Source organism: Stegostoma tigrinum, chromosome 3 (assembly GCF_030684315.1).
Source record: "Stegostoma tigrinum isolate sSteTig4 chromosome 3, sSteTig4.hap1, whole genome shotgun sequence".
NCBI classification, from domain to species: domain Eukaryota; kingdom Metazoa; phylum Chordata; class Chondrichthyes; order Orectolobiformes; family Stegostomatidae; genus Stegostoma; species Stegostoma tigrinum.
Genome location: NC_081356.1, coordinates 53,600,414 through 53,614,754, shown reverse-complemented (window position 1 = coordinate 53,614,754; position 14,341 = coordinate 53,600,414). Strand labels below are relative to the sequence as shown.

Genomic DNA, 14,341 nt, shown 5'->3' with positions numbered 1-14,341 from the left:
GGCCCATATCCTTCAAAACCTTCCTATTTAAATACTCAGCCTTTTAAATGTTGTAATTCGATCAGCTTCCACCACTTCTTCTGGTAACTCATTCCATACGGGCACCACTCTTTGTGTGAACAAATTGCCCCTTTTACATATTTCGCTCTCACCTTAAATCTATGCCCTCTAGTTCTGGACTCTCCCACCCCAGGCAAAAGACCTTGGCTATTCACCCTATCCATGCCCCTCATGATTTTCTAAAACCTTTATAAGGTTACCCCTCAGCCTCCAATGCCCCAGGGAAAATAGTCCCAGCCTCTTCCTATAACTCAAACCCTCCAAACCTGGCAACATCCTTGTCAATCATTTCTGAACCTTTTCAAGTTTCACAACATCCTTCCTATAGCAAGTAGACCAGAACAGAATGCATTATTTTGAAAGCAGCCTAACCAAGGTCCTGCACAGCTGCAACATGACCTCCCAACTCAAATAATCAATGCACTGACTAATAAGGGCAAGTATATGAAATGCCTTCTTCACTATCCTGTGTACCTGCTACTCCACTTGCAAGGAGCTATGAACCTGCACTCCAAGGTCTCTTTGTTCAGTAACACTTCCCAGGATCTTACCATTAAGTTTACAATTTCTGCCCTGATGTGCCTTTCCAAAAATGCAGCATCTAACATCTATCTAAATTAGACTCCATCTGCCACTCCTTAGCCCAACAGTCCATCTGATCCCACCTTCAAACCAGCTCTGTATTCAAATGTTTCGGGTCTGATGACCTCTCCTCAGAACTTGGAAAGTTCTGAGGATGGGTCAGTGGGCTTGAAATGTTAACGTTGATTTCTCTTCACAGATGCTGCCAGACCTGCTGAGCTTTTTCGGCAACTCCTGGTTTTGTTTTTGATTATTTCTAATCAGTTCTTCCGTTTCCCAATCCATGTGAATCCTGTCCCTCAGGATACCCTCCAACAACTTCCCCACCACTTACATCAGGTTCACTGATCAATAGTTCTCTGGTTTTTCCTTACCATCTGTGTTAAATAGTGGCGCCACATTAGCCAACCTCCAGTCTTATGGCACCTCATCTGTGGCTACCAGTGATATAAATATCTTAGCAAGCAGCTCTGCAATCACTTCTCTAGCTTTCCACAGAGTTCTACGGTACACCTGATCAGGTCCCAGGGACTTATGCACCTTTATGTGTTTTAAGATGTACAACACTTCCGCCTCTGTAATGTGGATATTTTTCAAGATGTCGCCATTTATTTTCCCAAGTTCTCTAGCTTCCATATCTTTCTCCACAATAAACATTGATGCAAAATACTTGGCTGGTACCTTTTCTGATGAAGGGTCTAGGCCCAAAACGTCAGCTTTTGTGCTCCTAAGATGCTGCTTGGCCTGCTGTGTTCATCCAGCTCCACACTTTGTTCTCTCGGATTCTCTAGCATCCGCAGTTCCCATTATCTCTAATACAACTTTTGAAAGTAGTTGCCTACTGTCAAAATAGGCCTTCCTCCAAATTAGAACTTTAACTTTTAGGTCAGGTCTATCCTTTTCAATCAGTATTTTTCAACTACTAGAATTAGAGTCACTGGCCCCAAAGGGCTCCTCCACTGATACCTCAGTCACCCGCCCAGCCTTGTTTCCCAAGTGTAGGTCTCTAGCAGGTGTATCCACATGCTGAATCAGAAACTTTTTTTTTCACACTTAACAAATTCCTCTCCATCTAAGCCCTTAACACTATTGCAGTTCCAGTCTATGTTTGCAAAGTTAAAATCCCCAATTATTACCACACTACTGTTATTACAGATAACAGAGATTTCCTTACAAAATTGCTTCTCAATTTCCCACTGGCTATTGGGAAGAGTCTATAGTACAATCTCAATAATGTGTTCATCCCTTTCTTATTCCTGAGTTACCCTCAAGTAACTTACCCGAATATACTCTCATAAATATCTTCCCTAAGTACAGCCACCATGTTATCCCTAAACAAAAGTGCCACTCCCCGTATTCTCATGCCCCATTTTCTATCCTTCCTGTAGCATCTATAGCCTGGAACATTAATCTGCCAAGCCTGTCCATCCCTGAGCCATGTTTCTGTAATTGCCGTAATGTCCCAGTCCCACCTTCCCAACCATGTCCTGAGTTCATCTGCTTTACCTGTCGGCCTCTTGAACTGAAATAAATTCAATTTAGTTTTTCAGTTCTCTCATTCTCTGCTTTGTTCCTGATTGTTTGACTTGCTCCTTTTCAGAATTCTACCAGCATCAGACTGATCTGGGAAGCCAGGGAGGAGATTGCCGAGCCTTTGACATTGATCTTTAACTCGTCATTGTCTACAGGAATAGTGCCAGATGACTGGAGGATAGCAAATGTGGTTCCCCTGTTCAAGAAGGGGCGTAGAGACAACCCTGGTAATTATAGACCAGTGAGCCTTAGCTCAGTTGTTGGTAAAGTGTTGGAAAAGGTTATAAGGGATAGGATTTATAATAATCTAGAAAAGAATAAATTGATTAGGGATAGTTAGCATGGTTTTGTGAAGGGGAGGTCGTGCCTCACAAACCTTATTGAGTTCTTTGAGAAGGTGACCAAACAGGTAGATGAGAGTAAACCGGTTGATGTGGTGTATATGGATTTCAGCAAGGCGTTCAATAAGGTTCCCCACAATAGGCTATTCTACAAAATGCGGAGGAATGGAATTGTGGGAGATATAGCAGTTTGGATCAGAAATTGGCTTGCTGAAAGAAGACAGAGGGTGGTAGTTGATGGGAAATGTTCATCCTGGAGACCAGTTACTAGTGGTGTACCGCAAGGGTCGGTGTTGGGTCCACTGCTGTTTGTCATTTTTATAAATGAGCTGGATGAGGGCGTAGAAGGATGGGTTAGTAAGTTTGCAGACGACACTAAGGTTGGTGGAGTTGTGGATAGTGACAAAGGATGCTGTAGGTTGCAGAGAGACATAGATAAGCTGCAGAGCTGGGCAGAGAGGTGGCAAATGGAGTTTAATGCAGACAAGTGTAAGGTGATGCACTTTGATAGGAGTAACCAGAAGGCAAAGTACAGGGCTAATGGTAAGATTCTTAGCAGTGTAGATGAGCAGAGAGATCTCGGTGTCCATGTACACAGATCCTTGAAAGTTGCTACCCAGGTTGACAGGGCTGTTAAGAAGGTGTACAGTGTTTTAGCTTTTATTAATAGAGGGATCGAGTTCTGGAACCAAGAGGTTATGGTGAAGCTGTACAAAACTCTGGTGCGGCCGCACTTGGAGTATTGTGTACAGTTCTGGTCACCGCATTATAAGAAGGATGTGGAAGCTTTGGAAAGGGTGCAGAGGAAATTTACTAGGATGTTGCCTGGTATGGAGGGAAGGTCTTACTCGGAAAGACTGAGGGACTTGAGGCTGTTTTCATTAGAGAGAAGAAGGTTGAGAGGTGACTTAATTGAAAGATATAAAATAATCAGAGGGTTAGATACGGTGGATAGGGAGAGCCTTTTTCATAGGATGGTGACGGCGAGCATGAGGGGGCATAGCTTTAAATTGAGGGGTGAAAGATATAGGACAGATGTCAGAGGTAGTTTCTTTACTCAGAGAGTAGTAAGGGAATGGAACGCTTTGCCTGCAACGTTAGTAGATTCGCCAACTTTAGGTACATTTAAGTCGTCATTGGACAAGCATATGGACGTACATGGAATAGTGTAGGTTAGATGGGCCTGAGATCGGTATGACAGGTCGGCACAACATCGAGGGCCGAAGGGCCTGTACTGTGCTATAATGTTCTATGTTCTATGATCTTTGTTCTCACAATCTCCCTTCCTCACCAACCAACCCCGTCTGTCGCCACCCACCCCAGTTTAAATCTTCCTGAACAGCTCCAGCAAATCTCCTTGCCAGTATATTAGTCCCAATCCAATTCAGGTACAATCTGTCGTTTTATACAGGTCAGGTCTACCCCAGGGGAGATTCCAGTGATCCAAAAATGTGAATTTTTCTCTCGTGCATCAGCTCTTCAGCAAACATTCATCTGCTTTATCCTTCTATTTCTATTCTCCCTCGCTCTTGGCACCAGGAGTAATCCAGATATTACTACCCTCAGGACCTACCCTTTAAATCCCAGCACTAGCTCTTTTTTCTTCTACTTTTCCTGGAGTTAGTCCATCTACCTGCAGGTTTTCTTCCTTCCTGCAACTGCTGTCCATCACACCCCTAGGTCCTGTAAATTCTTCACTGCCTCCAATCGCTGCTGTAACCGATCCATGTGATCCGATTGGATTTGCAACTAAACGCACTTCCTGCAGACATAATCATCAGGAACATTGAAATTTTCCCTAATTTCCCACAAATAACAGGAAGAGCTGTTACTAAAGGTCATCTTTGCACCTTATCAATCAACAGACCCAGAAAACAGCACAGTCTCACTACTCTAAAAACTCTGCTTGAGCATAACTTAGTACCTATGATTTATATTTTTAAAGCTGAATTAAGAGACAGATCTCAAAAAAAGTAAAAAAAAAACCACTCCACTCACTACTGTAGATTTACAAATAAAAGTCACATTTTAAAAAATGCTTTAACAATGCATTTCATTGGTTTTGGAATGGGTAAAACTTTGGTTCTTAATTTTGAATCCTACTTGCGTGAGAGTTTAACTTTTTTGTTTCCCATTTCTGGTAAACGCCAATTACAACTCATTTTTTTTGACTTTACATGATAGTCCCTTGTTTGGGTCGTCAGGATTCGAGTGAGTGTGTGTCCTTCTGAATTGCTATCCATAGTTTGTACTGAGTTTAATGGATCCAATCTCTGATAGTTCCCGAAATTACTTCTTCATTGGTCTCACAAGGACACAGCTAAGAATTCTATGAAATAGTTTTTGACTAGAGGTCTGCTAGGCAGAGGTTACAAACTTCTATGTATACCGGAGATAATTTTTAACATCATTCTTTTCTGGCAAAGTAATAGGAATAATACCACAATCAAACTGATGAAGTTAAGCTATTCCTTTATAAATGTGTCAACATAGACAGTTTGTCAAATGGTCTGCATAAAAAAATACAGTATAGTGTAGCATATCTTTTTATTTGATCAGATAGTTTTAAACTATTTTAGCTAAGATTTTAATAGCATTAAAAAATTGCTACCTCTAAAATTAAACTGTTGTGTACATATAAGGAACAAAGTAAATATTTATTGCTTTACATGAAATATACCCACCCATAAAAAATAAGCTTCTAGCATTAGGCTCAAGCAACTTCAAAATACTGGCAGCACAAACACTCATCATATGCTTATTACTGTTATTTCATTGTCACTTATGTTGCTTATTTCATCGTGTCTCAGTAGGTTAAATTCTGCTTCTCGGTGATTTGGGGATCAAAATTCGCAATTTCACATAGTTCAGTCATGAAAACTTGTCAATAAGATTTAGACATTTTGCAAGGGGATATAAGTTGTCAGCAGTTCTGCCTTTATCCATATATAAATCATAGTCTTATGCCTGCAGTGTGCTGAAAGTGTTACTTCAAATACCAATGACAAAACTATCTATTGATACAAGGTACTTCTCGTGTAAACAATGGTCTTTAAAGGAACTCCACATAAAGCAGGCTGATGTTAAATATTTTCCTTTTTTTCATTCATTCATAGGATGAGGGCATTGCTGGCTAAGCCAGCATTTATTGTCCATCCCTAATTGCCCAGAGGGCAGTAATGAGTCAACCATATTACTGTGGGTCTGGAGTCACATATAGGCCAGACCAGATAAGGATGGCAGTTTCCTTCCCTAGACGATATTGGTAAACCATTCGGCAATGGATTCATTGTTATAATTAGACTCCTAATTTCAGATATTTACTGAATTCAACTTCCACCATCTGCCACGGCAGGATTTAAAACCGTGTCCCGAGAACATTACCTGGGTCTCTAGATTAACAGTCCAAGCAATAATACCACTAGGCCATTGCCTAGACCATGGTGTTTGTAGAGTCAGGAAGCGCATGACTGCTCAGATCTGTTGAATGGCAAACTGTCTGTGCGTGCTGCTTTAGTTTGAGTGCTCTAATCTTAAATATCAGTGGAACCTTGAATCAGGGTACAAATATAAACTTAATTAAGTGTAACTAGTTTAGTAGATAAAGGGAAATCAGTGAATGTAGTAGACTTGAACTTCAGAAAAAGCTAATAAGTAACACAAAGGCTCACGGTGATGGGAGTAATATATTCAGCCTAGACAGAAGTAGTGTTATGGGCAGGAAGCAAAATGAGTGGGGCATTTTCATGTTCACAGGCCTCAAGGATCAGCATTGGCATCTCAATCATTTAGAATCCATACTGATGACCCAGCCAAAGAAAGAGAAAGGCGTGTCTACTAAGTTTGCTGATGACGCAAAATTAGGTGGAAGTGCACAATAGCAGGAGGTGAAGCTGAAGATATAGGCAGGCTAAGTGAATGGCAACAAGATGGCTGATAGAATATAACATAAAGAATTTTGAAGTTGGTCACTTCAGTTGTAAGAAAAGAAAAACAGACTCATTTTTTAAAAAAGGGTGAAATCTGTGAGTGTTAATATTCAGAGAAATTTGAGTGTGCTTGAACAAGGAACACAGAACATTAGCATGCAGATGCAATAAGATATTCAGAAAGAAAATGACATGTCTGCCTTTATTGCAAGGGAATAGAATCATAGAATAGAATCACAGAATCCCTATGGTGCTGAAATAAGGCCATTCAGGCAATCAAGTCTGCACTGACACTCCAAAGAGGATCCCAACCAGACCCAGGCCCCTATTCTATCCCTGTAACCATGCATTTAGCATGACTGCTCCACCTAGCCTCCACATCTCCTGAAACTACAGACACTGTAGTATGGCCAATGCACCTAAACTAATGGGAGTCCAAGGATTAAAAAGGTCTTGTTACAATTGTTCTGTGTAATAGTGAGATGACACTTGGAATACTGGGCAGAATTTAGTCCAGGAGGGAGGGGTCTTATTCGTTCATTGAGGCCTTCTTTGGAGGAGGCCTGCTCTATCAAATGCCAGTCAGCCCTTTCTCAGGTGGCCACCAGACCTTTCTTGGAAGAAGGGTCCCAGGAATGGGAATATAAACTACCTCCCTCTACCAAGAAGTGCCAGCCATTTTGACGCTTGGAGCTGTCAGCACTACCACTACAGCAGTGATAGCTGCTGGTAATGCAGCCATGAGAGGCCCAGGAACAGTGAGTGAGGGTGGGATGTGTGGGCTGGAGTCATGGGGAGTTAATGGCTGGAAGAGGAAGGAGAGGTTAGATGAACGAGCAGTAGGATGGTCCCACCCCTGTCATGATGCCAGGTTCCTGGATCAAGAATTGGTGCCTTCGCCCAAGACACACATTCCCGCAAATCCTGGGGACCTGCGAGCAAACTCAATAGGCTTTTCCTTGCAAGTTTTGTACAAGGCGAGTGCCCTATCCACCAGTGATTGAGAGATGCAGTGGCAGGATAAGGCCTTCAAGTGGTCCCACCTGGCACATTCTAGTCTTATTAAATGCATCTCTGCATCAAATTTTCCTCTGGAAAGGCAATGTTAGATTCTGGCCACTGTGTCCAGCCTTTGGCTCCATACTTAAGGAACAATATAATTGCATTGGAGACAATATAACAAAGTTTCACTAGATTGGTCACTGGAACGAGAACATTGTCTTATGGTGAGATGTTGTGTAAAATGTGCCTACATTTGCTGGAGTTTATAGGAATTCCAAAGCATATTCTGAAGGGGATTAGCACAGGTCAGTTCTACTGAATGAGAATCTAAACCATGGAGTCTCACTATAAGTGACGGATTATTCAGAACTGAGATGAAGACAGATTTATCCACTTGAACGTGAGTTGTGAATTGGTGGAATTGGAAAATTGGAATTCTGCCCCTGACAAGATTTGAGATTTTCTTAAATTGATTCAACTTAAGACTGGTGTAGACAGACTTTGGTTTCTTTGTGAAAACTTTAAAGACTCTGGTTTCTCAGAAAATTAAGAGACCTAGAGAAAACGTTGGGAAGTGGAGTTGAAACCAAAGATCAGCCTTCGTCAGAGTGAATGGCAGATGAGGCTTGATGGAGGTATAGTCAACTCTTGTTGCTGTATCTTCTTGTGGGTAGTTAATAGACCAAATCACTCGCTTCTGCCCAACAGACTGGTCATGGGAAAAGGGCCCTTGTCTTAATTTTCATGTAAAACTTTAAGAAGGACCGTGATGTTGGTGGGTACTACAATGTCATGTATAGAATCTTACAGAAACTGAGAAACATTTATGAAACAACTTTTATTGACCATTTAAATAAGATTCATTCCAGGAGTTTGGAAAGGTTTGGAATCAATTCTTTTGTTCCACACACCATTTGCAGATCAAGCTAATTAACTAGCAATGAACTTGTTCTCCAGAGGGAGGCAATGTCACTCTTTAACCAATCTACAGAACACATGATCTATAAAAATTATTTTTAATCCATTAACACTCTGAAGTTTTGCTTTCCTTCAAGAAAGTATTTCACCTCAGGTGAAATCATTCATCCACCACGTAGAAATTTGCCAAGTGTTATTCTAACTTTTGAAGCACTAGCACACTGCAGATATCAGCTCAAATCTAACTCTAATAGTGAACATTTTAAGTTTCTTCATTATTTTCACTGGTAGTTCCGCAGATATACTGTCTGAGCTCATTTTAAAAAAAGTTAACGAAGGTTTAATACCAAAAAGGTTGATAGAAAAGAAAAAGCAAAATCAAAATAGTTCTCCTAGTGGAGAAGATTAATGTCATAGGATAGGAGAGAGAATGCCAGAGATATGAAGAGAAATTGACATGCAGAGCAAATACGTATCCAACACAGCATTTTCTTCCTGTTCTCTAGTGGAATATGTTGGAGATAGTCACTGCCACAATAACCCATATCGATAGCACAGCCTTTCATGCTAACTACATATCATTCAAAAACTTGACACTTCAATGTTTCAGCTTTAGTCACGTAGAGGCATGAGTACATACGATTAAGACATGATTGGCTCTCTGCAGAGACTGATTCACCATGTGGGTATTTCAGAAGGTTAATGTACAGGTTTTCAGGACCTTAACAGAAAGATTCCGTGTGTAAATAATTTGTGAACTATGGATTTTGCTATATAATTATATATTTACATCTTTTAAACAGTGCTTCTTGTAGCCTATTCTGTGTCACATATGGTGCATTAACGCCATCCTTCAATGACATCAGTAACAATCACCTGCTTCACACGGTGCATGATTTCACTATGGTGCAATATGCTTGGTGGGGTGACAAGAAGACAAACAGCATATATGCCAAATAATACAGCTTTCACATCCGACACAGTTGACGCTGAACAATTTCAAGAGCTCTTAATCGAGGCAACTGCATTCATACTGTGCTCATACACTGCTCAGAAATCAATGCTTCACTTGCATAGGGTTGTGTTAATAACAAAACACATACCTCTCTTTTTTGTTTCTAGGAAAGTGCTCTGCAATCTGTGGGATCAAATAGAGAAAGTAATATTAATATCTTATCCATGTTAAAAAAACACTACATGCATGTATTTCAAAATCCACCTTCATTCTACTTGGGTTATGTTGTTGAATGAGTTTCTCCTATATCTTCCCTAATCTGGAAAGAATTGGGGAAGGCAATCCAGGACATTTTTACATATCTCTTAGTGATCACTCAAAACCAACATTTGGAAAGGCAAATGAGAACATAAATTGTTGCTGTTTATTGGCAGTAGTTTCTACTGCTAAATCACTATTTAATTCTCTTCACTGTTTATTACTGTAGAAATAAATTAAAATAACTATTAGGAAAAAAAACCCTTAGATTAGCACATATTGAACAAGAGTCTATTTACCAATTATCACAGGCATATAGGCCAATCTATTTCCAATGCTGTTGCTTAGCTAAAGATTGTTCACTATGATAGCCTCTAAAATTGATCCCTCTGCATGGAACAAGGAAAGAAAATTGACAGTTTATTTATTAAACATGCCTCCTATTCTCTGGTGTAGAATGGCACTGTCTCTAACTGAACAGAAGGCCCAGCAAGAGTGATAATCCAATCTGGCTGATGTAGGACAGAATAGAAACAATTGAAGATAATTAAAACAGAACAGAAAGAAAAAGGTAAAAGGAAAAGTAAAATAAAATCCTTCAGCAGATTGTGCTCTCAGCACTACACCTCATTTATTTTCAATGTGGAAATAAACATACTATAGTCGGAGTGTAAATATACTGCACTGTAAAATGCATCATTCTTCCATTTGCTGAGGGTAAGATGCGCTACTGTCTGCCCACTGACAGTGTCACTCAAACTTATTATTTGACAAATTGGGGATATGGGAATCCATTTGAAGCTGGGAGCAACTGTGGATTATCTGCTACAATGTCTGTAGTTCCATAGGGTGTACTGGGTACAAAACTACAAAAACAGGATAGTTTCTCTCCGTAGTTTAAAGAATAACTTGCCGACAAAAAGAAAAGAACACTTACTCAATAGAGTGTTTATTCATTTGTAGCAGTCAGAATTGTGATGTCCCCTGCTTGCCTAGATGACTGCAGCTACAACAATGCTCAAGCAGCTTGATACCATCCAAGACAATTCGGCCTGCTTGACTGGTATCACATCCATCCTTTCATTCCTTCCACCAATGATATTCAGTAGCAGCAGTACACCATTGACAAGACTCACTGCAGAAATTCAATAAAGATTGTTGGACAGCAACTTCTAACTCCACAGTCATTACATCTAGAAGGACAAGGGCAGCAGATATTTGTGAATACCATCACCTGCAAGTTCCCCTCCAAGCCACTCACCTATCCTGCCTTGAAAACGTATCATCCTTCCTTCACTGTTGCTGTGTCAGAATACTGGAATTCTCTCCCTAATGGCATTGTGGGTCTGAGAACAAACTATAGTCTGCAGCTGTTTAGGAAAGCAGTTCAGCACCACTTTCTCAAGCCCAACTAGAAATAGGCAATAAATGCTGGTCCAGCCAGTGATACCCACAATCCATTATTGAATAATAAAAAAAAACTTAACAGCAATGCCTATCAGTCAGGTTCATACTAAATGTCCAGTCATTGAACAATAGAACATGTTTCAAAAGAACTATCTTAGCTGCAATCAGGGTGCATGATCCTTTAAAGAACCCTAATGTAGGAGCCATCATTGAGCTTCATGTGTTCTTTTTCATGAAACTTGAAAAAAACAACTAAGAGACTGCCTGCATTTCTGTTCGCCAATTTTGGACCCTGGCATCATAGCAATTGATTGGGCTGTAGGCAACATCACCGCTGGGTTGAAGAATGACCATAAGATATAGGAGCAAACTTAAGCATTCAACCATTGAGTCAACTTCGCCATTCAATGACAGCTTAACTGATCTGATAATCCTCAACTCCACATTCCTGCCTTTTCCCCACAACCCTTGACTCCGTTACTGAATAAAAATCTATTGCAGCCTTGAATAGACTTAATGACCAGCCTCAACAGCCTGTATGCTGTTCAGTTCCCAGATTCACAACCCTCTAGGAGACCAAATCCCTCCTCATCTCTGTCTTAAATGTACGAGTCTTTATTCTGAGGTTATGCTCTTTGGTCCTAGACTCTCCCACAAGAGGAAACAACCTTTCCATATCCATTCTATCGAGTCTTCTAAGCATTTTGTATGTTTCAATAAAGTCAACTCTCATTTTTCTGTATTCCAGCAGGTACAGGCCCAATCTCCACCACTCAAACTTGGTTTCAGCTTAGTGAACTTTCTTTGGACTGAGCTAGTGTGTCTTTCCTTAGATAGGAGGCTCAAAACTATTTGCAGTGTTCCAGCTGTAGTCTATATACTGCATTGGATAATTTTAACAAAATCTTCCTACTTCTATACTCGATTCCCTTTGAAACAAGTGCCAAATCCATTTGCTGTCCCCATTAGCTGCTGAACTTATAGAACTCCCAAATCCCAAATTCGTAGCTTTCCACAGTCTTTCTCCATTCAAACGATATTCAACTTGTCTACACTTCCTGTCAGAGTGCATAACCTTCCATTATATTCCATTTGCCAAATTTAAGCCCACTGTCTATATCCCACTGCAGATGTCTTATATCATCCTCACCACTCACCTTCACAGCTTCTTTTGTGTTATCCACAAATCTAGTTAGAGTACACGCCCAGTGAGCAGACAGCAGTACATCTTACCCTTAGCAAATGGAAGTATGCAATCAAAACTTTGCAAATTTCTCATTTGGTATTCTGTGTTCTAATTTGTAGTTTGCCCAGGTGTAGCATTACCTCTGCTTCATATCCAACATTTGCCACACAGATATTTTTCAAAATTAAATCCAAAAGAACTGTGGATGCTGTGAAAGCTCAGCAGGATTGGCAGAATGTGGGTAGCATAGTGGCTCAGTGGTTAGCACAGCTGTCTCACAGCGCCAGGAACCTGGGTTCGATTCACCCTTGGGTGACTGTCTGTGTGGACTTTGTGTGTTGTCACTGTGTCTGTTTGGGTTTCCTCCGGGTTTCAGATTTCCTCCCACAGTCCAAAGATGTGCAGGCTAGGTGGATTGGCCATGCTAAAATTGCCCATATTGTTCAAGGTTGCCTAGATTAGGTGGAATAGGTCTGAATGGTTAGTGCAGACTTGTTGGACTGTAGGGCCTGTTTCCGCACTGTAGGGGCTCTACGATCTGTGAAGAGAAATGTAAGTTAATGTTTTAGGTCTGGTGATCCTTCCTGCTGTTCTGAGCTTTTACAGCAAGTTCTGATATTTTTCAACCCTGATTAACTTATACTCATCTCATAAAATCCTAAACAATTCTTTCTGTCAAACACATTTAAATTCCTATTGAACTGGAATCTCACATTCTTATATAGTGTACCATTGATGATTGCACCCATTTGGTGATCTTATCTTTCGCTGAAAATCTGAATGTGGTTTTGTTTTATGAGATATTGACACACTTGAAAAATAAACCTTGTTGAATATAATGCATTTTACCGTGCAATATATTTGCATTCTAACTAATAAGTATATTTATTTCTCAGTTTTCAGAGTCTCTGGAACAGACTCTTCTGCTGGTGCTGGATTTCAATGATCCTTCTTCCCCAGGTCATGGCAGGGCATATCTCTTAGTATCTATAAGAAACTGCAGGATGTTTGTCTTTGACTACAGAATGTCTCTCCAGCTTTCAAGTATGGTGGCTCAAAAACAAAAATATTCTATTCTCCTCCACTGGCCAGAAAACTTGTGCTGCCTGTCAGTAATATTTATTAAGTTGGAGGGTGGTCTATAACCTGATCTCAAAAAAATTGTTTCCTCTGCCCACTTTTCCTCCCATGGTAGCATGAAACCCTTTGTATCCAGGTATAAGTCATAACTCATTTTTCTTGACACCAGCTCCCTTTCATCTTGGAAATAAATGGATGGCTTACATCACAACCATTTACAACTTGACACCTACCATGCTTTCCTTGGAATCTGGGAGGCTTGAAATCTGCTCATGGTAAACTCAGAAGCTGCTCCCATTGGGCCCAAGCATTAATACCGTGGACTGTCTCAGTTCAATAATCAAAACTTTTCTTTGATCCCTGACAATCAAACCACTAAGGATTACAGTCAGGCAGACTGCTGAATAGGTAATTTACCCTAAATTGAAAGCTACAGTTCCAATTTATAATCTTTTAAATCTAATCATTATAATAGATTTGAGACAAATATCTCTCTCCTTTGAAACTCTTCTCCATAGAAACTGCCAGCAGACTTGCTGATTATTTAGAACATAGAACATAGAAAAGTACAGCACAGTACAGGCCCTTCGGCCCACGATGTTGTGCCGTGGAATAATCCTAATCCAAAAATAAAATAACCTAACCTACATTCCCCTCAATTCACTGCTGTTCAAGTGCATGTCCAGCAGTTGCTTAAATGTCACTTATGACTCCGCTTCCATGACTACCACTGGCAAACTATTCCAAGTGCTCACAACTGTCTGGGTGAAGAACCTCCCTCTGACGTCTCCTCTATACCTTCCTCCTAACACCTTAAAACTATGAACCCAAGTGGCAGTCAATCCTGCCCTGGGGAAAAGTCTCTGGCTATCGACTCTATCCATGCCTCTTATAACCTCGCTGCTCTTAAACTTGATCCCCCTGTTAATGAAAGCCAAAACACCATATGCTTTCTTAACAATCTTATCCACTTGGGTGGCAACTTTGAGGGAGCTATGCACTTGAACACCAAGATCCCGCTGTTCCTCCACTGTTCCTCCACGCTGCCAAGAATCCTGCCTTCAATCCTATATTCAGCATTTAAGTTCGA

General features: G+C 40.5%; 1 protein-coding gene across 5 annotated transcripts in view; it reads right to left on the bottom strand.

Moving 5' to 3' along the window:
- Window positions 1–14,341, bottom strand: part of LOC125450827 (guanine nucleotide-binding protein G(I)/G(S)/G(O) subunit gamma-7) — a 312,586-nt gene that overhangs the window by 58,331 nt on the left and 239,914 nt on the right. For all 5 annotated transcript variants that reach the window (XM_048527111.2, XM_048527112.2, XM_048527110.2 and 2 more), the window contains one exon: window positions 9,469–9,503. The gene's annotated coding sequence lies outside the window, so the exon portion shown is untranslated. The remainder of the gene's footprint in view (window positions 1–9,468; window positions 9,504–14,341) is intronic.